Source organism: Eumetopias jubatus, unplaced genomic scaffold (genome assembly GCF_037043125.1).
Source record: "Eumetopias jubatus isolate StellerSeaLion01/CBP00866 unplaced genomic scaffold, mEumJub1_p1.0 scaffold_6, whole genome shotgun sequence".
NCBI classification, from domain to species: domain Eukaryota; kingdom Metazoa; phylum Chordata; class Mammalia; order Carnivora; family Otariidae; genus Eumetopias; species Eumetopias jubatus.
This window is the reverse complement of record NW_028274812.1, coordinates 128,617,904-128,644,520: the sequence shown is the minus strand read 5'-3', so window position 1 is coordinate 128,644,520 and position 26,617 is coordinate 128,617,904. Positions and strand designations below refer to the sequence as shown.

Below are 26,617 nucleotides of genomic sequence, written 5' to 3'. Positions count from 1 at the left end.
CAGGGCACCTGGGTGGCTCAATGGGTTGAACATCCAACTCTTGATTTCAGCTCAGGCCTTGATCTCAGGATTGTGAGTTCAAGCCTCACTTTGGGCTCCACTCTGGGCGTGGAGCCTACTTAAAAGAAGAAGAAAAAAAAAAAGCCCTACTATATGAATCATTTTGAGGTTAAAATCCTTATGGCTTATCATGTCATGATTCATCTTGATTAGGGCAGTGCCCTGATCAGCACAAAATCAGATGAAAAGAGTAGAAGGAAGGGACTGTGCTGCGTGTCAGGAACCGGGTCCTGGTCTTGCCACTAACTAGTCACATTAAACAAGTCACTGAAAATGTAGGATTGTCCTTCCCTTTTCAGTAAGATGGAACAACTGAGCTAGATGATTTCTAAGGTTTCTTCATGACCAAACACTCCACAATTCTGAAGTGGCTCGGAAATAAGTATACTGAATTCCCACAGGCATATGGCACATTAACAGACATTAACCACCCTCTCATGAAAATTACAGAGCCCAATTAGGGCACGGGAAGCCACCCCACTTCTGCAGGACAGTAAGCAAATGGAGTGCTTATGGGCAAAGCTTTGATGTTCCTTTAAAACACATCTGGGCTTCCTCCAGTCCCTAGACATCTGTCAATCCTGTTATAGGCCATGAACCTGGCCATGATAATAGCTCTGAAGGATTCTTACCTGACTCAAAGGCCTGGCAAGGACAAAAGAACCAGGGTACAAAATGGGGAGGCTAAGCAAATGATGAACAACATTAGAAGCCTTTGAAAAGATCTCTTCAAACCCCCAAGTGATCTTAGTGACTGGGCTGTACGGATTATTATCAGATGGACAGCATCTCTAGAAAACAGAAAAATCCTGGGCACCTGGGTGGCTCAGATGGTTAAGTGTCTGCCTTCGGCTCAGGTCGTGATCCCAGAGTCCTGGGATCGAGTCCCGCATCGGGCTCCCTGCTCCTTGGGAGCCTGCTTCTCCCTCTGCCTCTCTCTCTCTCATGAATAAATAAATAAAATCTTTAAAAAAAAAATAGAAAACAGAAAAATCCTATTTGATTATATAGTTAAAAGCAGAAAATCCAGTGGCTCAAAGCGAAGTTCTGGAGAGAGGTAGACATTATCTTCTTTCTCACAACAAGGATGCAGAGGCTGTATGACCACAGGCAAGTGTCCTTAGGTCTCTAAGTCTTAGTTTCCTCTTCAATTGATTATTAATAGAAGTTAAAGAGGGTTCTTGTGAGGAATAAATGGGAGAATATACCCAAAACACTCGGCATAGAGCCTGGTGCAAGGGGAGAGCTCAACAGCTCCTCCACCCCACCCCAAAATCCTCTTATCTCCACATGGGCACCTGCTAAGAAGTCACTAGTCTGTCTGATATACCAGTTTCCTGTACATGCCTTCCTTTTGTAGAATCTCTGCCCCAAGCTCTGGGGACGCTAAATGCCCAGTAAGGACTTGCTAAAGGAATGAATAATGTATAAGGCACATAACACAATACCAAGACACAATTATGATCCAAGTGGACCCTCCGGGCCCATTTCTGTTGGGAGACCAGTTCATTTTGTAATTACCTAAAGTCAGGATTTTGTTTTTAGGATCCATAAAGACAAGGACCATTCTGAGTCAGCTGTCTGACTCAGGGCAAGTTATTTAACCTCTAAATGCCTCAGTTTCCCCTTCCATAAAATGGGCCTAATAATAGTAGTCTACTCACAGGATTGAACATGAAGTGCCCAACACGTGGCACTTACTAGGCATTAGCTACATTACATCAAACCTCCTGAATGATGAATTTTTCCATTAAGTGATGTGTGAGCAATGAAAACGAAAGCCTATCTGTTTCCAGGTCCTGTGTGACTGTCAGTACCACCAGGGAATCTTTGAAAATATTCAAGTCCCTGCCTCCTCCTCCACCCCTGCCTCTTGTCTTACTCCCTTGGTGTAGGTCAGGCCCAGGAATCTGAATTTTCAATGAATCCCCTGAGGGAGTCCCAGCAGATGGTCACTGAACTGGCAAATACTGGCTGGAACATGCAGAAGAAACCAGATCAAATGTTGGGTGATTCCCCTCTCCCTCCAAGAGACGGATTTATGGTTTGGGTAAAAACCATTAAGAATACATTGGTTTTTTCTTTGGTTTCACTTTGAGTTTCTGCCTCCTGTGATGCAAAATGAAATCATAGGAAGGCACACAGCGTGGGTCCTCACCTCCCACGTGAGGTGGAGTACCATATGACCAGAAAGCTTAGAATTGAAACACAAGTCAAGGGGAACCTATACATACATATATATATATATGTATGTATAGGTTCCTATATTTACGTCCTTTCTTGCTTTTTTAAAAACCTTGTAACTCCATTGAGACATGTGTGACACATGGACACGTGGAAAAGAAACAATGTCAGTTACCGGCCAGAGGAATCTTACTTAACCCTGGATTCGAATCAGTGTATGAAGTTGTGACTCTAATCTCATCTTTACAGTACTCAATTTAGGGAGAAATAAGAGCACTGGAAATAAAACATAACAGGGTCTCAAGCACACTGTGGGGGGCCTATAAGAAAGGATTGACATATAATGATCTCAGAAATTTAAAAGAAATAATGAACAGAAAGCAGCCTAATATACAGGATAAAATTAACCAGACTGCCAAAACTCTCAGACAGGTTTCAGCAACAGAAGTCAATGGGATAACAACAGTTTAAAATTATGCAAAATGGATAAAATGTTCAATCCCATGAGACCAGAGTAGTAATTGTGATGGACAATCAACCCAATGGAAGCACCCATATTTCCTGCCTGCTCTTAGCAGTATCTTACGCAGCACAAGCACTTAATATTAACCAAAGATGATCATAATCAGCTCATAAAAGATACTAAATAAAAACATAAAAATATTGTACACCCTCCAAAAAGCTTTAAAAATACCATTTATCATAGCACCAAAAATTTTAGGGTTCCTAGGAATATATATCATATATATTTCTGCATGTATATGTAGTAATATGTTTGATATATGTCAAATATAGTTTTATAAAGAAAATTACAAAACTTTCTTGGGACACTGAAAAGGATATAGACATAGAGAAATCAGTGTCTGTGCACTTATATAATGTGTACTATGTGCTTTACACATGTTATATGCAACACATTTAGTCATTTAATTCCTCTCAAATATCCGATAAGGTAGGTACTCTTATGATCCCTATTAACAAATAAGGAAATGGAGCTACATCAAGGTTAAATACATTCTCCAGGGTGATGTGGCCAAGGAAGAGCAGAGCCAGGATCTGAGCCCCAGGAAGTTGGGGACCCTCCTTTTGAAGACTCTGTACACTGCGTTTCAATGTGGTGGACTCCCCCATTGTAAACATGTCACTTCTCCCCAAACTGGTCCACAGATTCCGTGCAGTCCTAACAAAAACTCCAACAAGTCCTGTTAGGGAATTTGTGCTGCTTCTAAAATTTACCTAGAAGGGCAAACAGCCAAGAACACCAAGACAGGCTTGAAGAAGAACAAGGTGGAAGAACATGCCCTCCCAAACATCCTGACTCACTCTAGGCTGGGATAATGAAGACAGTGCAGGGTCAGATCAAGCATTGACAGAGACCAATGGAAGAGAATAGGGAACACAGAAACTGATTACTAAGGTCTATTGCACAAACAGCCACTGATATATGACACAGGTAGTATAAGTCGTGGTTGGGCAACCAAATAATCATTTACACAAAAAATGAAAATAGACCCCTACCTTACAACATTTGCAAAACCCGCTTCACATAAATAAAATACAATAAAATCACATGTGAAAGGCAACACTACAAAGAATAAAAGAAAATATCTTCATGAACTGAAGATAGGGAAGAATTTCTTAAACAAGATGCAAAAGTATCAATTGATAATCCAACAATATTGAAATTAAACAGCCTGTGTGCCTCCAAAGGCATCATAAACTAAGAGGAAAAAGAAAAGTCACAAAGTGGTCAGATATTTGCATATAATCGACAAAATATTCCTATCAGAATATATAAAGGAGTCCTACAAATCGGCAACAAATCAGTAAGAAAAAAGACAATCCACAGAAAAACGGGCAAAAAGTTTAAAACACCCAAGGAAAAAGGGTAGCCAAACAGCCAAGAGATCTTATGAATCAGGGAAAAGCAAATTAAAACCACAATGAGACCTCATTTCCTATTCACCAGATTGGCAAAAATTGAAAAGTCTAGCAATACCGAGTTTTGGTGAAGATGTGGAGAAATAAGAACTCTCATTCACTGTTACAGGGAGTCCAAACTGGAACAACCACCTTGGAAAACTGTTTGGAATTAGAGCGGAAAGTGAAAAATCCAAACACCCTACAATCCAACAACCCACCTCTCCTTTGCACCCTGGAAAACCTTTTGTATAACGGGATTAGGAGATTTACACACATACAAGAATGTTCTCGACAGCCTTTTTCATAAGACTCAGAAGCTGGAAGCACTTCCAATGTCCATCAAGAGTACAGAAACGCATCGTCGTTGTACACAGGAATGCCAAACAATTAAAATGAAGGAATCACAGCTCTAGACCTCAACGTGGCTAAATCATGCAAGCATATTGTTAATAAAACGAACAAGTAAAAAGTAATACACGCCAAACACTTGCAAAACTAAGTGATAGCGTTTAAGGAGACCTACATAATTGTAAATTTCCCATGGAGGGAAGAGGAAGGTGGTTTTGAAGCAGATTTCTTTTTTTTTATTTTTTTAAGATTTATTTATTTGGGTGCCTGGGTGGTTCAGATGGTTAAGTGTCTGCCTTCGGCTCAGGTCATGATCCCAGGGTCCTGGGATCGAGTCCCGCATCGGGCTCCCTGCTCCTTGGGAGCCTGCTTCTCCCTCTGCTTCTCTCTCTCTCTCTCTCCCTCTGTCTTAATAAATAAAATCTTTAAGAGAGCAAAACAAAACAAAAGATTTATTTATTTATTTGAGAGAGAGCACGCACACAGGGTGAGGAGGGGCAGGAGACGGGGAGAATCTCAAGCTGACTCCCCACTGAGGGTGGAGTCCAACTGGGGGCCATCTCCAGACCCTGAGATCATGACCTGAGCCAAAAATCAAGAGTTGGATGCTTAAGCAACTGAGCCACCCAGGCACCCTCTGAAGTAGATCTCTAAGGCAGTGTTCTATTTCTTAGTCTGAGTGGGGGTTACGTATGCCACGTGTTCATTATTCTTTAAACCACATATATCTATTCTCTACACTATTCTGCATGTATACCGTATTTCATAATTTCTGATTATCCTCTTAAGCGGGATTCATCTTCCTTAAAAGGAAAGAGGCTTGCTTTTCAAAAAGAAAAGCACACCACATACTTTCAAACCACAACATTCAAAGATATATTTCAGATGATAATCCAGCGAAGAGAGCAAGAGTGTTCAATTACATGGAACCCTAAATAAAAGTGACAATGAGGTCACCAAAATCTGATTTTACTACCATTTTTATACAAGTGAGAAGACGAAAGCCTGGTTATTCACATGGATGTTGGGTTGCATTATCCGCTGGGGGGATTACCATAAAAATAATTAGAAAAGAGGTAAGAAATGCAGAGCAGAACAAATCCTTGATGATGCTTGAGTCACATTTTAAAGCCAAGCTCCAAGATTGATATAGAGCAACACAACAGTACTTTTCAACACTGCTTTTATATTTCTTCATCTTTTGCCTTAAAACAGAATTAAGAGCCCTTACCCAAACCTAAGACTTCCCACTCTGATGGCAACTAAGTACAGAGCTATACAGAAAGTACAGTATATTTCCCCAAATGTCTCAACTCACACTCGGACAGCAAATGGATTTCTGCTCTGCCCGAGTTTTCTGAAAATGGCTCTGCATTTGTTTTTACTGGGAGGCCACTTAAATCTTACCCACTTGTTTAGCTGCAAGGATTGAAACAAAATGTTTGCTGGCAAAACAAACACTGGTTTTAAAATTCTCCACTTGGGCTGCTGGATAAAACACTTGTTTACTGAAACAAATGTTTTATTTGGAAAACGCCTGCCAGTGTGGACATTTTCCAAAAAATACACCATGGTGTGCTAGGGTGGTGATGTCTCACCCTCGATAGAAGCTGGCATTTTAGGGTAACCTCACAAAGGAGGCTACCCTCAGAGAAGAGAAGCACAATGGGAAAACCAATCTGTTCAAAAAAAAAAAAAAAAAAAACAACCCCTAAGGCCTAAAATGTTCTTGGGTCATTAAATAGGCTAGTTCAATCCCCTCAAAGTTAATCTCTTTATAATCAAGGTTTATGAATGAAATAATAAAATAATAATAATAATAATGGAGCCAAGACTCTTTAGATTTATTCTATGCCTTCTGGCTCTCCTATGTGACCTGGCATGAAAGACCATTTCTATCTCTTAATAAGATACACTAGAACCCTGAAAGGCACTTGTGATGAGCACCAGGTGTTTACAATCACTAAATTTAGTGTTTGTAAACACAATACAATTTAGTGGTGAAGCACTAAACTGTACACCTGAAACTAATATTACATTGTCTGTGAACTCCTTGAAATTTAAATAAAAACGTAAAAAAAAAAAAAGAAATGCCATTATTAACCGCAAAATAGGATTGAGCATAAGGCATGTCTAGCTTGAAACCCATCCAAGGAGATTTACTTTCTTAGGTAACAGGGGAACATCCTGAAGGATAGCCTTGGGACCCTGTGGTAACTTTCATATGAAGGCTCCAGTAAACACTTTGACCAATTAAGACTCTCACCGATAAAAGCTCAAGAATTTTTATCAGTGGTTTCCTGCTAATGCCAGGCAATGAGAAATAGAACGGATCATTGTTATAGACCATAATAATGGCCTCCAAACTGTTTAAAAGTACATCCCCCATCTTAAAAAACATTTTGCATATATCCAAGTATATGCACATTTTATGTATCATCTATATACTACTATTAGACCACATAAAACATATACAAAAATGGACAATGCAAAGGAATTAACAGACATTTCTCCAAAGAAGACGTACAGCTGACCAATGAGCACATGAAAAGATGCTCAACATCATTAGTCATCAGGGAAATGAAAATCAAAGCCACAAGACACTTCACATCCACTAGGGTGGCTATCATATGAAAAAAAAAAAGGGCTACAAAGATGTGGAGACTAGAACCCTCCTACGCTGTTCGTGGGAAAGTGAAATTGGTGTAGCCACTGTGGAAAACAGTCTGGTGGTTCCTCAAACCATGTTAAGCTTGGAGTTTCCACATGTGTAATTCTCCCCCCAGGTATCTACCCAAAGAACTGAAAACAGAGATTTGAACTGATACCTGTATGCCCCTGTTCAGAACAGCGTTATTCAAAATAGCCAGAGCGTGGAAACAACCCAGATGTCCATCAACAGATGGGTAAACAGAACGTGGTCTACGTAGATGATGGAATATTACTCAGCCATATAAAGGAATGAAGAACCGACACATGCTACAACATGGATGAACTCTGAAAACATAAGCCAAACTCAAAAGGACACACAGTAGTCCCCCCTTATCTGTGGGGGATGCGTTTCCAAGAACCCCAGTGGATGCCTAAGACCACAGATAGTACTGAACCCTACATATACTATGTTTTTCCTATTCATCCATATCTATGATAAAGTTTAATTTATAAACTTTAACACGGCAAGACATTAACAAGCAAGAGATTAACAATAATAAAAAAATAGAACAACTGAAAGAATATTCTGTAATAAAAGTTATGTGAATGTGGTCTCTCTCTCAAAATGTCTTACTATATACTCTACTCACCCTGCTTCCTCTTGGATTGGTATGAGATGATAAAATGCCTATGTAATGAGAGGAAGTGAGGTGCATGACGTAGGTGCTGTGATGAAGCGTCAGGCTGCTACTGACCTCTGAGCATACCTCAGAAGGAGGATCATTTGCTTCTGGACCACGGTTGACCACAGTTAACTGGAAGCACAGAAAGCGAAACCATGCGTAAGGGGAGGACTACCATATACTGACACAAAATATCTAGAATGGCCATAAAAGACAGAAAGTAGAGTAGAGGGTGAAGTGGGACTTGGGAAGTTACCGCCTAATGGCTAGGGGGTTTCTCTTTGGGGTGATGAAAAATTTTGGAGGGGCGCCTGGGTGGCTCAGTCGTTAAGCGTCTGCCTTCGGCTCAGGTCATGATCCCAGGGTCCTGGGATCGAGTCCCACATCGGGCTCCCTGCTCAGCGGGAGACCTGCTTCTCCCTCTCCCACTCCCCCTGCTTGTGTTCCTGCTCTCGCTGTGTCTCTCTCTGTCAAATAAATAAATAAAATCTTTAAAAAAAAAAAAAAGAAAAATTTTGGAAATGGACAGTGGTGATGGTTGTACAACACGGTGAATGTAACTCATGCCACCAAACCGTATGCTTAGAAAGGATTACAACAGCACATTTTATGTGACATCTACTTTACCTCAATTTTAACAAATTGAAAAATATAAGGTGAGCTAAAACAGAGCTTTGAATATTTTCTTCTCACACTGTAATGGGTCATTCTGCACACAATGGGGCCTGGTGGCACGAGGGGGAGGGGGCCTCCAAAGCCAAGCCCCGAATTAGTGAACTGTGTTGGGTATGGGGTAGAGGAAATATTGAGGAGATAATAGGGTCTGAGTTTTGGAAAGGACTACAACTCAGAAAGACTTTTATTTTTCATCCCAAAGGAAAGAGAGCCCCTTTCTGTAACCTTTCCCTAGAACTGAATACAGATCATCTGCAAATTCTTGCCCTACCTCATGCCACAGACCCGGATATCTGAATCACTGCAAAACACCAGGAAAACCCTCTTCACTTCTATTACCGAGTGTTCGTTAGAATGCAGCGTACTCCCTGTAAGGGCTGAGGTACTGCCTTACAAAACAGACCGTGTGCTTTTTCAATCATTTTATGGTCTTAGGTAAGACCCAAGTCCAACTTAAAATATTCCTTTTCAAAGCTGTTTTCAAAGTCATTTTCATCACTTTTCCCCCCTCAGGCTCACGAGCATCAATCATGGGGAAAAGTGACAGGAAATAGTAAAAAGATTAACAGCTCAACATCCAGAAGCACCCATGCCGCCTATGCGGAAAGTGTCAAATATGAGGCTGGCCGAGGACCAAGGTAATCAAAAGTAAAATACACATGACTTTGAGGGCTAAGCTGACATTTCAGGGGGCAGAAGGCTCTGTTAAACACAGAAATGACAAAGCAAAGGGGCATGGCTATTGAACAGTATCTTTCTGTACTAACACGCAGTATTAGAAATTTCCTGCACTTATTATCACAGAATTTCACTGTAGAATAGGCTCGTGTAGATTGTGGGATTGTTCAATCTTAAAAGCTGGAGTATTTTTCTAGTAAAATGTAAGAACCCAGCTTTAAAAGAAAAGTCAGGGGTGCCTGGGTGGCTCAGTCGGTTGTGTCTGCCTTTGGCTCAGATCATGATCCCAGGGTTCTGGAATCAAGCCCAACATTGGGCTTCCTGCTCAGTGAGGAGTCTGCTTCTCCCTCTGCCCCTCCCCCCCATGCTCTCTCTCTCTCTCTCTCTCTAATAAACGAAATCTTTTTAAAAAAATAAATAAAAGTCAAAATTGAAATACATGAGACTCCCAGGACCACCTGAACTTGTATTTTCTATAGATTTGTGAATCTCTTTTGGCAATTAGTTGAAACCCATGCCTACGCTGTGCTGGGAAAAACAAACATCTCCTAAAACTGCAATATGGAACAGTTGATTTGGAGCACCTGAGTGGCTCAGTCGGTTAAGCGTCCACCTTCAGCTCAGGTCATGATCCCAGGGTCCTGGGATTGAGTCCTGCATCAGGCTCCCTGCTCAGCTGGGAGCCTGCTTCTCCTTCTGCCGGCTGCTCTCTTTCTCTCGGACAAATAAATAAATAAAATCTTTAAAAAAAAAAGAAAAAAAACAGTTGTTCAAAGATCTATATAAAGCCTGCTTCTAAACAGAATTCAGTAAATTATTCTGGGTGCATGTGTGTGTGCTATCACATAGGATTGTGAATATGTAGGTATTCCAAGTTGTTGGTGAAATTCTAAACTGTCTATGCCTGGCATTGTTATCAATGGAAACCTTTCCATTGGTAATTAAGTTCCTGCCATGAAATCTTGCCTTTTAAATTATGAATCCTCCAAACTAAGAGAAATATACATATCATAAATTTCCGATTTAAAAGCATTCAGTTTTACGAAAGCACGAATTCGAAAAGACATATGCACTCCTATGTTTATTTATTTATTTTTAAATATCTATTCAGTTAGAGAGAGAGAATGCACAAGTAGGGGGGAGGGGCAGAGGGAGAGGGAGAAAGAGAAGCCCAAGGAGACTCCATGGTAAGTGTGGAGCCTGGGGAGGGGCTTGATCCCCACACCCCGAGATCACCACCTGAGCCTCAATCAACAGTCGGATGCTTAACCAACTGAGCCACCCAGGTGCCCCTTACCCGTATATTTATTGAAGCATTATTTACAACAGCCAAGCTATGGAAGCAACCTAAGTGTCCACTGACAGATGAATGGATAAAGAAGATGTAGTAGCTTGCATTGGTGGTTCAGTGGTAGAATTCTCAAGAAGAGGCGTTACATACGTACAGTGGAATATTAGCCATAAAACAGAACGAGCTCTTTCCATTTGCAACAACATGGGTGGACCTAGAGGATACTATGCTAATGATACTATGAAACAAGTCAGACAGGGAAAGATAAATACCATTTGATTTTACGTCTATGTGAAATGAAACAAATGAGCAAACAAACAAACAGAGTGATGAATACAGAGAACAAACTGATGGTTGCTGGGGGAGGGGGCGCGGGTGACCAAAAAACGTGAAGAGGTACAAACTTCCAGTTATAAAAAAAAAAAGGTCAGGGGGATGAAAGTACAGAATGAGGAATATTGTCAATAATACTGTAATAATGAAAATAATAATAATATTGTGATAATGTTGCATGGTGACAGATGATAATTACACTTACCACAGTGAGCACAGTATGATGTATAGAATTGTCTAATCACTATGTTGTACACCGGAAGCAAATATCATATTGTATGTCAACTATATTTAAATTTTTTAAAAATGTTTTTTAAAAAGGTGTTCAGTTTTAGTTCCAACGCTGATACTGGTTCAAACTCTTTTCTAAGGGCCTTCTCACATGCTATATTAAAAAAAAGTTGCCAAACTGGTTTTAACACATCTTCTCAGGACTGATAAGCAAAAGTTGACTAAAGCAGTCTTGAATAAGATAAACTCAGAATGATTCTGTAAGTTTTCTCAAATTTAGCAGCACTTTTTAAATGGGTTGTTCAATAAGCTATAAATTTCCAAAGCCACGAGAGGTAAGTGAAGGCATTTCTCCTTTGGTAGAATGTGAACACACCACTTCTCTTCAACTGCACCTGACATCCTGTTGGAGTGACTAGCTCCAAACCTGTTTTGTGGGTATTATGAATGACTGAGTACAAACAGTCAAGGGTTGTGAAAATAAATTTTCTAATGTTAAAAAAAAAAGTGAACTGTAATAGATTTCAGTTGACCAAGAACTCTGACAAACAGCAATAATACCTCCAATCTTTCTTGTGTATCTTACTCAACTATTTAACCTTAAAAATTGTTTCACTTCATGACGTGATCCTTTACATAATAATAAATTCACAGGTTCTTGCTCATTTTGAATTTTTTTGGTTGTTGATACCCCTATTTTCCTAAATCGTTAAGATTTCACTAGAAAAAAATAGGATAAAAGCAGCAGATATGACCTACCCCTCCATGTGCATCAAGAGCATATTTCTACAGGGTATACACAAACTCTGCAAACTCTAAGCAAGTGTGTAAATTAAATTCTGTAAGTTCACATTTGACTGAGCATCTTCTCTCCTTCTACTCTTAGAACTTCAAGAAAACTTCAAAATCAGTATCAAGGTGCCAGCACTATTTCTGGCATCTTAAAGAAATCTCAAGCATAAAATTGCCTTTTTCCTCTGCACTAATTAACTTCGCAATTAGCTGCTATGAAAAGCTGTCCCCAGGCAAGCCCATCCTACAAGCACCTTCTCTCAGGAGGGCATCTGAACACTCTAAGCCTGCGCTAATACCATTCTCTCTCATTCATAGTTTTGTGTGTAACCTGGGATTCATTTTCTGACATTTTTAGAAGAGTCCCTTACATTGTAAATGAGTTTAAAAACCTAGATTCTAGTGCCTAGCAACAGTACTAAATGTACACTTAAGAAATGGTAAATTTTATGTGATGTGTATTTTACCACAATTTCAAAAAACAAAACAAAACAAAACCCCACACCCAGATTCTATCATCTTTTTTTTTTTTTTTAAGATTTTATTTCTTTATTTGACAGAGAGAGACACAGCCAGAGAGGGAACACAAGCAGGGGGAGTGGGAGAGGGAGCAGCAGGCTTCCTGCTGAGCAGGGAGCCTGATGCGGGGCTCGATCCCAGGACCCTGGGACCATGACCTGAGCCAAAGGCAGATGCTTAATGACGGAGCCACCCAGGCACCCCTAGATTCTATCATCTTTTACTGTTCTTCAGTGGAGATTAAAAAAAAAAAAAAAGGCTCGGGACGCCCGTCATAACATCAGAAGGTGAATCTGTCTCTTGATAGCTTATAAACGAGAAAGGAAAAGGCAGGGCCAATGATAATCTGTAGCCAGATAATAATTCGTAGCACCAGGTTAATTGAAAGTTGGCTGTGACGGAATGTTTGCTACTGCTCAATGGGACAGACGTTTGTTTTTCTGAAAAGAAAGAAAGAAACAGATCCTTGGATAGACAGGTATTCTTTGAAAAAGGTGTTAATAGTCATCGCATTTTAGAAAACCAGCCCTAAATTTCTGACTACTCGTTTCTCAACTGGAGGACCTGTGGTGTGTGGAGCCGACAGCTTCCCCAGCCTCACCTCTGACTCTTCCCTTGGAGAGGATCAGCCAAATAGTCTCCTCCTGAGAAGACTGCCAAATACCACACCCTGGGTCTGCGTCTCCAAAGGTACAGGAAGTGGTCTGCCCAGGGCCTGCCTTATTGCATCATCTCCAACAGGCTTGGATGGATGGAATGTGAGTCACTCAGCACCATACACTGCGCGTCAACCCAAATCCCCTTCCTACCTAGCAAGGCAGAGGACTTCTGACACATCCATCCCTGCTTCCAACCGGTGCTAAATTTGGAAAGCAGCAGGTCATCTGGATAAAAACAACTTCCAGCCCTGCCTATCAATGACTGTCCATTAGAAACAAAAGCAAAAGGACAGGCTGAAACAGACACACTCAAAGGAAGACCTTAGAACTCTTGCTCTCCCAAGGGGGGCACAGGAGGCTCGGGGAGAAGGTCTCAGAACTGGTAGAACAAACTGGCTAAGGCACTGGCTCTCCCAAGGACTCCATACCAGAGTGGCCTGGAAAGCTCATTAAGAATACGGAATTGTTAGCTCAGGAGATTGTGATTTGGTGCCCATGGGGCGGGACCCCTTAATCTGATGAGCCAGGTTCAGGAGCCATCCAGTGGAACCACTTGGGCTAGAACAGGGCTGAATCAGTAGATGGGCTCTAGCTAGAGCCCCAGGAATGACCACTTTGTTGTGCTTTCTGAGGAAGGAGGAGAATTTTGAAAAATCATATATATGTGTTTATGTGTTTTTTATACACATAAAAAATTATATTTTTATACACATAAAAAAATTCTAATTGCGAATGTTCCTTTCAACACTGGTCCTTTCACCACCAAGTTCAAACTGAGGAGTTCATTCCACACCTCTGGCCAATAATCACCTACTTCTATGTGGATGACTCACATCTCCACCTCCAGCCAAGATCATCCATTTTCCCTGAACCCAGCTGCCAATCACAGCTTCAAATTCCATTTCTCAAATCAACTCTTCAATTCACCTTGAACTCTGGCTTCCTGTTCCAATTTCTGCTCATAGTACCACCTTCTCACAGCTTCTAGATTTAAATTCTTATCCACTGCCATCCACATCCACATACTATAAAATATTATCAGTTTTCCTTTTATAACAACTCACAAAGCATTGCCTTCCAACCAATTCCCTTCGATACTATACTTGCCCAGCCCCCTTGGATCCCTGCAATAGCCACACATGGTCCCTAAACCCCCACTCCAATCTAACTCACAAGATCAACCTTCCCCAAATGCAACTGTGACCATGCATTTCCCTTACTCAAAATCCTGTCATAATTCCCCATTACCTGCAGATAAAGTCCTTCCACCAACCTTGGACAGGCATTCATGGCCCCTAACTGGTCTGTCCCTAACCTACCAGTCAAACGACAAATTTCACATTTGATCCCTCTCCTGTAGCAAAGCTGATCTATTCAAATTCCCCTAATGTTTCCTGTGACTTCCTGCCTCTTGGCTTATCTCATTTCTACCACTTTTTCTTCCTAGCTATAAAAATCATCTACATCCTTGAAGTTCAAGTTCTACCAACTCCCTCTGGAGAACTTCCTGATGGCTGCCACCTGACAGTTACCCTTCCCAGAACACACCCAGCACCCTGCAACATCTGAGCCCTTCCTAAGTAAGGGTGTGACCTCTCCCTTTCACTGTCCCTCACACCCTCTGCTCTCTGACCCCCTGGAAGCTCCCGGGGCCCTTTAAGACTGAACTCTCACTGATAGTCAATCACATACTGGCTGGCTGGGTTGCCAGACCTCTCCCTACAAAAAGCAAACCTTCTTTCTTACAGAGAGAAGCAATTTAGTTTCACTGCTAACATTTTAGAAAACAGAAGAAGAAAAAGATGTTTATTTTTATTATTTTTTAAAGATTTTGTTTATTTGACAGAGAGAGAGAGGGAAAAGCAGGCTCCCCGCTGAGCAGGCAGTCTGATGCAGAGCTCAGTCCCTGGACCCTGGGATCATGACCTGAGCTGAAGGCAGACACTTAACTGACTGAGCCATCCCGGCGCCCCGAAAAAAAAAAAGTTTAATTTCTCATTCCATTTCTCAATTCCTGGTACCTTTCATCTATGAATCCATCTCTTCTTAGACATATACACATATATTTTTAACTCCTGAACAGTTAAACTTCTTGATTTGTCATCTAGCTGTAGCCCCCAACTCAACCACAGATTTGACTCTTTTAGGAACATGAATATGCTTCTCTGTAATCTCCACAATGCTCCATGCAGTTCTATACACAAAGTAGTTGGTGAAAGTGTTTAAAGCATATGTTCATTCAAAAAAAAATTTGGGGGGGGTGGCAGTGAGTACGTGGTTACAAATGCATGGCCCAAAATTATCTCTGTGAGAAAGTGCTACACATAGATGATTTCTTGAAAAGTGCCCCAAAATTTATGTAACAAATGTTTTAAATACACAAGGACAATTCACCACACTAAGATCCTATTGTTAATCCATTTTTAACAGATATTCATTCCTTCATTTAATTTGCTTTATAAATCTTCATTTGCTTCGCAACTAAAATGAAGACCACCCTACATATAAATGTTTCATGAACTCAGATGAAATTTGGGGAGTAGGGGAATAGGGAAGTGTGCCACTTCATTTTTTTTTTTTTAAGATTTTATTTATTTGAGAGAGAGGGACAGAGATCCTGAGAGACAGAATGAGCGGGGAGGAGAGGGAGAAGCAGAATCCCAGTGAGCAGGGAGCCCGATGCGGGGCCCCATCCCAGGACCCTGGGATCATGACCTGAGCCGAAGGCAGACACTTAACCGACTGAGCCACCCAGGCGCCCTGCCACTTCATTTTTTACTTAAATTTTCAATTCATTTCTATAGCAACAATTCTGGTTTGAAGCAAGGTTTTAAAGTCTAATTATCTCACACAGAAGGAAACCATGCTCCTTAACAAAGTGACAAAATCTAAGATCATGAAAGGGTTCATTTTTTTTTCAAGTTTCCAGAAAACTATGTGTAACTCTCCCCTTTACATTCAGAATGCAAGAGAATTCGATGTAGGGGATCTGTCAGCTTCCAGTGTAGTTGGTCTACAGTTTAGGCCAACACTGTAAGTGAGAATGAAGACTTTCACCAGTTGAACTGAAGATCCTCCATCTAGAAAGTAATGTGAAAAGTCCAAGTCTCCCAACCAAAAGAAGACCAACTATTATTATTGATTATTATTCCCATTTTACTAGTGAGACACCTCAGTGAAGTTAAAAAAAAAATAATAATAACCTGGGGAATGGTTAGGTGTCCAGCAAAGTTTTCACTACAAAATAACCTCTTCTTTTACATATTTAGAATATGATTCAATTTACAAAAATTACCAGTTTTGCTTTCTATGAATATACACTCTTTAACGCAGAGTACATCTCATTTTGGGTTACTTTATCTAGTGTTGCCTTGGAAACAGAAATTTACATTAATTCCTAAGTCAGCTTTTCAGATAACTCTTAAGATCTCTTTAGAGGATAACACACCCCTGTTTCACTTCTGAATAAAACCCCAGCTGCTGCACATTTCTTCTGAGTTTGTGGCCTTATGGTTCTTTGGGCCTTGCTTCTACAGCCCTGTCCCATCCTCTGTGACTAAGGTCCCCTGAACAAAACCAGAAGGAAAAATGGGATAAAACTCAGGAAGGGTGCTCAAGAAGAGCTTTGAGCTGCCTAGTCCACAACACTAAGACTTCTTTTTGCAGTCTTTTCTCTTATTATGATTTTTTCCCCTTGACTCTGCCTGTGTCACCAGCATTCAAACCCAAAGCCCATCACCTTTAAATCTGGATTCCTCCCTCGCCTAGTCACACGCTTGGGGTGTGAGGTGCCACTGTGCTCAGGAGGGAACTCTCACTGCTTCTGCTTTGAGAAGGGCTGGGTTTTGGGGTTTTTTTCTTCTTCTTCTCCTTTTAAGAAAGGCCTTTTCATGTTTGCTTCTCAAGCCTTCCCCAAATACAAAACTGTCACTGTCCCCTAGTCCTTCCAACTCTAGGGTATCAGCTTCAAACCTCTGTTAAAAACTTTGGTAAATTTATGGCCGCCGGGGCCTGCACTTGGGAGACTCCAACTCCAACGCAAAAACGTCTCATTTATGTTCTTTGAAACAGCAAAAAACAAACACGAAACGGGGCAAAACCTCACCTCCTCCCCAGCTTTCCTTTCACGTCTTGGTTCAGTAATAAGAAAAGTTAATCCACCCCCTAGTGCCACCGCAGCCTCCTCGTCCTGGTCAGGCTCACCTAGAACATTCATGGCATCATTGCATCCAAGCCAAACTCGGTTACTGAGGCAACTAAGTTTTTCTTCCCAAAGGGTCACAGGGAAACACATCCCTCGGGATCCCCTGGTAACCGTCCACCGATAATGCTGGGGAACCACAACAGCAAAAGACTGGCTTTCCAAGGCTGGCGCTGGCCGCCTTTGCCGGCAACGGGCGGGAGGGGGGATTCTGCGTGGGGGTGCGCAGCGTCCAGTTACATTCCTGACCCACTTTCGCATCCCTCCTTCCCCCTCCTGCTCCTCCTCCTCCCGGGCAGGCCGCGAGGGCACCGGCGCTCGACAGAGCCACCCGCGAGCCCTCCCTAAGCCGCCGCTGGCGGGGTGCACCCGGCGTCAGGCTCTGCGGGGGACCCAGAGGGAGCCCGCCCCCACCCCCGGCTTCCCCTGCGCGGCCCCTCCCCGGTCACATGGGCTCGCGAGCACCTGTTGGCGACCTCAGCCCCTAGCGGAGCCCCTCCCGTCGCCCAGGCGAAGCCCCCTGCGGCAGGGGATGCGAACGCTGCGCGCTGCACGCTCCGCAAACCCCGCCGGGGTCCGCGAGGGCGAGGGGGCGGGTGGGCGACGCCGGCCCAGCAGCTCAGCTTTGCAAAGTGCAAAAGCACCACGGCCGCGCGGCGACTGGGTGGAGGGGCACCTACCCCTCCCTCCTCCCCGCCTACCCCCCCACCCCCGGCCGAGTGGGGAGGTGGGGTGCGCCCGCCCCCAGCCCGACTCCGCTGGAAACCTGGGCTCCTCGCGGGCGCCGGGAGGGGATGCTGCCGAGTCCGGGCCGGGGCCGCCGGGGCGAGGGCAGGTAGCGGGTGGTGACGGGTGGGTGTGTGTTCCGAGCCACCGAGTCCAGGAAGGGGGCGGGAAGCTGCCGTCTCAGCTGCAACTTCTGAGCGTGCAAAGCAACTCAGCAACTTTGCCTGCGCCGCGCCCCTCCCCCGCGCCGCCGGGCCGGGCCGGGGGCTGCGCTGCGCTCGGGAGCCCCGGCGCCGGGCCCGCTGGGGAACAGACCTGGGGTGCGGGCGAGCGCGGGGGCTGGCGGGCCGGGGCTGCAGAAGTGGCACAGCTGCCCGGGGGGTGGGACTGGGGGTGCGCCTCTGCGCGCCCCGGGGCTTGGAAACGACGCGCGGCCCCCGCGCCTCACCCCCGCCCTCCTGCGGCCCCCGCCGGGCCGGGCCCGTGCCCGCTGCCGGGCTCCGCTCGAGGAAGGGGCGGAGGATGGCGGCGGAGCCATGGAAACTGCAGGGTGGATAAATAAGGAGAGGGCCGCGCGAGGCCGTTCCCCGGGCTGCCAGCATCTCGGCGGCGGATGCGGCGCCCTGAGAAGCGCGGCCGAGCCCGAACAAGTACCCCCGCGCCCAGCGGCTCCCGGCTGGGCCAGGGGGGCGCCGCCGCGGGAGGCAGGCCCGGGCCCGGGGGGAGGTGCGGGGCGGAGGCGGGTGTGAAGGTGACCCGGGCCTCCCGGGGTCATGGGTTGTTTGTTCCGGCCCGAAGGACGGCGCGAGGCCCTGGCCGGTCCTGCCAGCCCGGAGAGCCGGGGCAAGCCCCCAGATCCGCGGCCAGAAAGATGGATTCGCGCAGTTCAGCCATTCCGAAGCATCCGAGGGGCCGAACTTTGGCGTGCGGGGTTAGATGGGGAACCTGGGCCAGCCTGGGGAGGGACCCGCTGTCCCCGAAGTCTTGCCCCCCACCCCTCAGCGGTTGGATTGGCAAGATGGAGAAGGATGTGAGCGGGTGGCTTGGGCCAGGCCTGTGCACTGATGGCAGGGGGGAGCCTGAGGGGCCCCCGGCCATCCACCGCACCCTTTCCCTGGAAGCAGATTTATGAGTCCCTCCAACCTTCCCCCAGCACTCACATACTTCATCTGACTCACTGTAGAGTTACTGATGCTTTACGCCCTAGCCTAGCCTGTAAAGGGCTAGAGATTTTAATGGTGGTGGTGTGAAGTTGAGTCACTTCAGGGTGTGGGGTTCTGCAGAGGTAAATGGGTTACTTCAAGTGAAAGTAAACTACGTGTGTGGAGAAGCCCGGCAACAGGCTGAATGATTTAATTACATGCCATCCTAATTTAAAGAGATTTACATGCTCATTGAGGACAGCGGGACAGTTACATGCTGATGTGGACCTAGCAATTTTTAACTGAACAAGGTCTGGTTCACACTTAAAACGGGTGACCAGTATTTCCTTTTTTTTTTTAACTTCAAAATTCTTATTTCTTTTACTTCTTAATAGGAAAGAATAGTCTTTTACCTGCTTCCTCTGAAATAATTGTGAAAGCTCTAGGCTAGAGCACAGTTGTCCAGAGCATTGTTTCAGAGAACACTAGATCCTCAGTAGGCGGTAGGTGATCTCCGACAAAAGGTCCTATGGTCCTGTTACCACATCTCATCTATCCCAAGATGCATGTTTTTTAAATTTTAACATCTCTGATGTCATATTTGATGACATCTTAGCTTTGAGTCCTAGTTTTCTTTCTTAGTGGTACATGGAATAAGGAAGTTTGAGAAATGCTGATATAAACAAGTTTGTTATACAACAAAGAAATGCAACAAGTATCTTTATAGCAAGACTTTCCAGAATCTTCTGTGTACTAAGGTGTTTCTGAATCGCCAGGAAGTTGTTGTATGCAAACTTTCTAAGTGTGTCTGTCCAGTCACTGGTTTTTGTGAGCATGATTGTTCAGGATTAGTATTCCTTTCAGGAAATCCTGCTCTAGCAGTTGCACCAGATTTGAACACAGTTAAGGAAAATGTTCACATTTCAAAATAGTGCCTGAGTGTGATCAGGGGTCATGAAATGATAAACTAAATTGAGTGTCTTTACACAAAAGGGAGAGACCGTTTGAGGAAATATTCACAGCTGTTCACATTCGGCTCTATTAGAAACTGAATCAGGATCGTTTTTAGGGAACTAGTCCCAGTGAACATTCCATTCATCAGAAAATTCATGTATCTGATATATACTATTGCAGTTACACTACCTCCTGTATTATTTTGATTTGGAGAAGTTGATAAAAATGCTTTATTAGACTGGCACTAAGCTACTCCAAAGAATGACCCAAAACTCAGTATAGAAAAATAAAAATGGTGGTGAGTGTATAGACGTATACTCTAAAAAAGCAGGAGGGGTAGCTGGGTGGCTCAGTGGGTTACATGTCTGCTTAGGCTCAGATCATGATCTCAGGATTGTAAGATCAAGCCCGGCATTAGGCTCCACCCTGGGCGTGGAGCCTGCTTAAGATTCTCTCTCCCTCTACCTCTCCCCCCCACCCCGCCTCCCTGTGTGTGCGCGCGTGCGCGTGCTCTCTCTCTCTCTCAAACATAAAACAGGAGAAGCAAGCAAGCATATAAAAATTTCCAAAGAGAGATGAAATTTAGCAAAAAAAAAAAAAGCTCTCATTCATCTCTTACCAAAGGTCATAGGCAAGGTCGGATTTTTATAAGTGAATAAAATATTCAATATTCACTGTATCAGGGTGTGTATCAAGTACCTACCGGGTTCTAGACACTACACTAGGCTTTGATGATAGGAAGTCAAACCTGAGAACATCCTGCTCCATAGAAGTTTGCGACCAGTAGGTGAGGCAGGTAAGTATAATAAATTGTGATACAATATGACATTGAGGCTTAGAAAGGTTAACGACTTACCCAAGGGAACTCAAGTCAGGATTTGACTGGTCTGATGATTTCAAATACCCTGCTCTCATCTCTAATAGATCTGCTCCCACCTTTGTAGATAACATCATGAAGATATAGTACTTGAAATTAATTAAACATAAAATCAAACATATCGAACCTCAAGAGCCAGAAAGAAATGGAGAGATGACCCAGGCCGACCCCCTTCATTTTACAGGTGTGGAAACTGAGACACAGAGAAAAAAATGGATTTGCTCAAGGTTATACAGTTATCTAATGACTGAATTAAGATTAGAATCAAGGTTTGTTGACTCTCAGCTCTTTGCACTATAAAGTGCCTGCCCTACGGTAAGAGACAGGGAGGAAAGCCTCAGCAGACTCTGTTTCTGCTGTGGAGCTGTGTGGGCCCATCTCAGTAAAGGCCTAGGGCAATTGTGGAATTGGTGATAAAATGCCCCATGACTAAGCACTTATTTAAAGAAATATTTCTAAGAGGAACTGCAAGGGGATTTCAGCTGAGTTCCTTAAAAACAACCACTATCCTTAAAAGTTGAAGATAGATTTGATAAAAAATAAATATGGGACATTTGGGGGAAATTTGAATACTACATATTAGAGACTATTAAGGAATCATTGTCACTGGTTGAAGTAGATGTGCAGTGCTGTTTTTGAAAAGTAATTTTCATGACTTTAACATATCTAGTGAAATACTTGCACTGAAATTATATGGTGTCTGGTACTAAAATAATCCAGCTTTTTTTCTTCCGGGGGGTGTGGGGAATGAAGATTGTAAATGAGATGAGTTGCCATACACCAAAACTAGGAGGAGGTATGTGAGAGTTTGTTATACTATTATCTCTACTTTTGCACATTCCCAGGGAAAAAAGTCTCTTCATAGTGTTGAAATACATTTTTGTTGGAAGTTTCAGAAAGTTATTTTTTCCTACCAGTTGAGTCAAGGTCAGGGAGAAGTGTAATCAGTAATTTTAATTGCTGACATTTGCATAGGCTAGCACCTTATAATTTACAAATTGTATTCATACCAACACAGACCTTTCCTCACTCTCCTGGATTAGTTTAGGTCTGAAGTTGAAGGCAAAGGGTCTCAATTGTGTTTTCTACAGAACAATGCCTGAAGCCCTGTCTGAAAATTAAATTTTCTTAGCACTTTTAAATGGTAGTAAAAATCCAGAGGATTTCCAGGTATACTGAAGGCAGGCACATGCTGAGCTTGATTCTGCCTTGCAAGAAGAGTTTTTTCCCCCCTTCATTTTAGGTACACACAAGGGGATGTGTTGTGATTTATCTCAGCTAGCTAACACTCTTACTACAGAATATTAAGCCAATCCCAAAGCCACATTATCATGGAATCTATAGTAGTATTAAGGGCCTCTTTGTGGCTAAGAAGTGTTGGTGTGTTACTGTTTTTATTATAAGATTTATAGAGCCGGTTTATAATACTGTATTCTTAATTGTATGGGTAATATATTTAAAACACATGTGGTAGCTATAGTTCTGGTTCTATTTTTAAGTGACTTTGGGGTTTTTCCCCCCCTCTTTCTATTCATATAAGGTATACCTGCATCTGGAAACTATCAAAATATCACAAAGACAACACCAGGAATATGGTTAATTAAAGGGATAGACACCATGGAGGTTATAAGCAAGATCATTATCATTCAATAAATATTTTATTGGCAATACTTATTGTTTTGTAGGGAGCTGGGAAACTGTAACATGGGTGGGATTTCCAAGCACATAGAAATGAAACTAGTTTCCAAATGAGAATAACTGCTTACGGTCAGATGTTTAGGGGAAAGCAGTTTTCTCTCACCTTGTTTAAATTGCAGAAAACACTTTCAGGATGTGTTGAGCATCCCTTCCTGCCTTCCCATCATGTTTGTGCTCTGGATCTGTGGCCCCAGTTAGTGGCTGAATACGCCCTCGGGGACACTGAGTTATTGCAAATGGTCAGAGATGCTTTATGTGCATCAACAATTTCTGTAGATTGAATAATAAAATGACTGGCATAGAAATGTACCTGGTCCAAATGTATGTGTTTGTCATTCACAAATAACTGCAAATGCATTGAAAAGCTTTTCTAAATTTATACTATCACTCTGTTCTTCTGTATTTTTTACATCAGTGAGTACTAAAAATATAGCTACTTTCTTACATAGGATGGGGGGCCAAAAGCCCAAGAACCAGCTCTCTAGGTGAGGTGAGAAGCTCTTGTTCATACATTTGGTAAAGCAAATTCTCTCTCTTTTTAGGCTTATTCTATGAAGCACATAATAATTTCTTTGTTTCATTATATAGTATATGCCATAGGAGACAGAATGGTGCCAGGGATAATTCAATGCACTCATGGATTTGTTTTATCATTTGGCTCTCAGAACTGGAAGTTCTAGGCATACCTTCTTTGCCACTTTTTTTTACTTAATGTATTCACTTTGGTGCTCCAAGCCAAGAGGACTTTTCCCAAACTATGCACACTATCAGACCTGACATATCCAGGATAGAGATCTCTGCAGGAACTTTTTACCATAATGGAAACTTAAAATTGGGTGAACCTTGTCAGAAGTGCAAATCTTGTTCACAATGTCTCAGAAAGCTCTTAATATGGAGTAAATTTTTATTCTCTACTTGCTCTCTATACACTCTCCCTTTGGCAGGGTATTTTTTTTAAGGGACGTTAGTCTTGGATTATTACAGCAAGCAAGCAAGCAGATGGCATCATTGCTAAGTGGGGTTCGGGGTGAAGGATGACACTGAGCTCCCAAATTATAATTGGAGGTGGGATTAGTTGGAAGAGTCGCGTTTATTGACAAATCCTCTTCATTTTATTTGTTCTCCAATAATTATTTGCTGCTGATTAAGCCCTTATTCTGCACCTGGCATGTTATGCTAATCTTCACAACAACCCTATGAGGTGAATACTCTTATTCTTCCATTCGACGGACAAGGAATATGATGCTGAAAGAGGTTACATATTCATGCAGCCGGGGCGCCTGGGTGGCTAAGTTGGTTAAGCGACTGCCTTCGGCTCAGGTCATGATCCTGGAGTCCTGGGATCGTGTCCCACATCGGGCTCCCTGCTCAGCAGGGAGTCTGCTTCCCCTCTGACCCTCTTCCCTCTCATGCTCTCTATCTCTCGTTCTCTCTCTCTCAAATAAAAAAAAAAAAAGATTAAAAAAAAAAAACATATTCATGCAGCCGGTAAGCAATAGAATGAGGATTTGAACCTAGGCCTGACTCTAAATCTCCACCAGCAGAGACTACTCACTCACTCTTCAGAGAGGAGCTTGAACTCCTGTGGGGCCTCCTCATGAGCTCTAGGGTCTAATGACTTAAGCACCTGCCTATTCTTATCTTTGCAAAGGCAAGAATTGTGTAAACTGAACCAAAATAATGACAGCCGTTTCCTTAGACCATCCATCATTAGTCACTTTTTCCTTTATCGCTTCCCAGCGAGTACTAGGTTAGTAAGTGGCTTAACTGTTACCAAGATCATCCGCACATTCAACACACAGATGGCACTGGGCTGGTTATGACTTAACCTAATTATTCCGGCCTTTCTAACTTTTCCCTTATAAAGATAGTCATCAAAAAAAGGGGAGATTTTGAAAGATTTATTTCTTACTAACTTAAAGAAGAGGGGAAATTATTTTTTGAGGCAAATGAGTCCTAGCTTTCCTATAGAAAGGGAGATTATTTATTATTTGTCTAAGTAGAAGTTAATTAAGAGGATATTGCCCACAATAGCTATGAAGTCAGTAATGACATATGGAAGCCGAAAAATCTCACTGTTGGACACATATGGTGGCTAAAAAAAAATGGGACATCTTCTTGGTTTGGCTTCACTGCTAGCCTCTCTTGAGTGCTTGGATCTGGATTCACTCTCACCTCTAAACTCTTTTTAGGACCTCCAGCCATGTTGCCATCAACTGAGGACTTACCTGTTTATCTTCCTCAGTGCCCCTCTCATTTTGAGATGGAAGGAGATGAAGCCTTTCCAATCACCCCTCCTTAAAATCTAAGAGCATCGTCTGCCAGAAATAAACACTTTCCCTCTCTTTTACTAGGAAGACAAAACCAAATGTAGGCAGTCAGATGGGCTGATACCTTAAAATATCTCCCAGGCACTACATAAATCCTCACCACTCCCTTGGTACAGAAGTAAGAGGGAGCCACTTATATTTGAGAGTTGGGAGGAAGGGGCATGTGTCAGCAAGGCCTGAAACAGTGGTTTCTGGGTTCAATGCCGTGAGGCGGCATGCAGAGAGCACGTGCTAAGGGGCAGGTAGCAAGCGCCGAGGCTTGCCGTGGTCCATGGGGGAGAGGACAGCGAGAAGACTAGAACACTGCCTCCCAAAGTAGCTAACACCCCCCAGTGAGACCAGGGACACTTTGTGGAAATAGCTGAAAATATAGTGTGACGTTAGACCCTAAGAACTGGTCCCCTGCCAGTGGCAAAGAGAGAAAGCCCATGTTTCCCATATGTGAACCCAAGACGATGATCAGGGCCTTCGCACACCCGGGACCTGTTACACCTGTCTGCAGGGGATTCTGACTCTCAGCCCTGCCTTTGGGGAAGAGTTCAGCTTCATCCTGTTTGCCTCTTGCCTGAATCACAAAGAAATCCAAGTAAAAAGATGTGTCTATGTTTTTTCCCCCGAAGTTGGTTGATTTAGGTTACAGTTGCAGTTTACACTATGCCTCTAAGTTTTCTGTTGAAGGAAAAGCAATATTTCAAACCACGAAGTCAGCTGTTGAGATGGTTTCCTCTTACTGTTGCTCTTGACCAGATGAGGCCGGTTAAACCTTTGTCAGCCGAACGCTGATTTGGGAACACTACCCCTGTCCCAGGTAGCGGGCTCAGATGGGTCTCAAAATAGACCTGGCACACATGGCTGACGAGATCCCAGTGGGCAAAAGGTAATGTTACACCATCTATGATATAACTTCTAGAATAATCACTGCTGTCCCTTTGCTTCGGAATCTAGCTCCAGTGCGTTACAAAACAGAAAGTCCTCAAACAGTTGGGGGTGCAGTGAGTGTGTATTTCCCTTGAAGAAGTGGGTTCAACTTCTACTCCCCTTCAGAGCCTTATAAGAAGCAATTACAGCCTTTCTCTTTGCTTTCTTTTCCTTTTTTTCGCTTTAGAGGGACAGATCGCCAAACAAACTTTCTGGTGGCCGTTAAGGACAAAATCCTTGGCTGAAGCACATGCCAGGGTTTTACAATGCGTGGCACACACGGGAAGCTTTTGGCACACCCTCGGGCACAATTGGGTCCTGGGGCTCTGGGGACAGAGAGTGCTGCTAATCTGTGCAGCCCGCTGCTTTAGTATGGTGCGCGGCGGCGGCGGTGGCGCCCATTTAAGGAGCACCAAGTCAGGACAGGGGGTCCATGGATGGTCCAGGCTGAGCAACGCTGGGAAAGGAAGGGGAAAGCTCCATCTTGGAAGAAAAAGTTTCGGTCTCTGCCGACCTGGGCGCCTGTTGTCAGGTATCTTGCCCCGCCCCAGGATGACCTGAACCTCCTTTGCCTTCTCTCCTGGAAAGTTGCCTCTAGAAGGGAATACACTTATATTTAGAGAGGAAGCCAGGAACTGAGGAGTCATAGCCCCGGCTTCCTGGTCAGGCTGCTGACTCACACAGCCATCCTTCGGGCCATTTCCTTCATCTCCCTACCTCAGTTTCGCAGTTAAGTGAAAGAT

The 26,617-nt window shown here is 43.4% G+C and overlaps 1 protein-coding gene across 1 annotated transcript in view; it reads right to left on the bottom strand.

The window, feature by feature from the left end:
* The window catches only part of RREB1 (ras responsive element binding protein 1), a 175,315-nt gene extending 157,239 nt beyond the window's left edge, over positions 1-18,076 (bottom strand). Inside the window, exon 1 of the mRNA XM_028122858.2 lies at positions 17,996-18,076. The gene's annotated coding sequence lies outside the window, so the exon portion shown is untranslated. The remainder of the gene's footprint in view (positions 1-17,995) is intronic.
* Between the last annotated feature and the right edge of the window lie 8,541 nt (positions 18,077-26,617).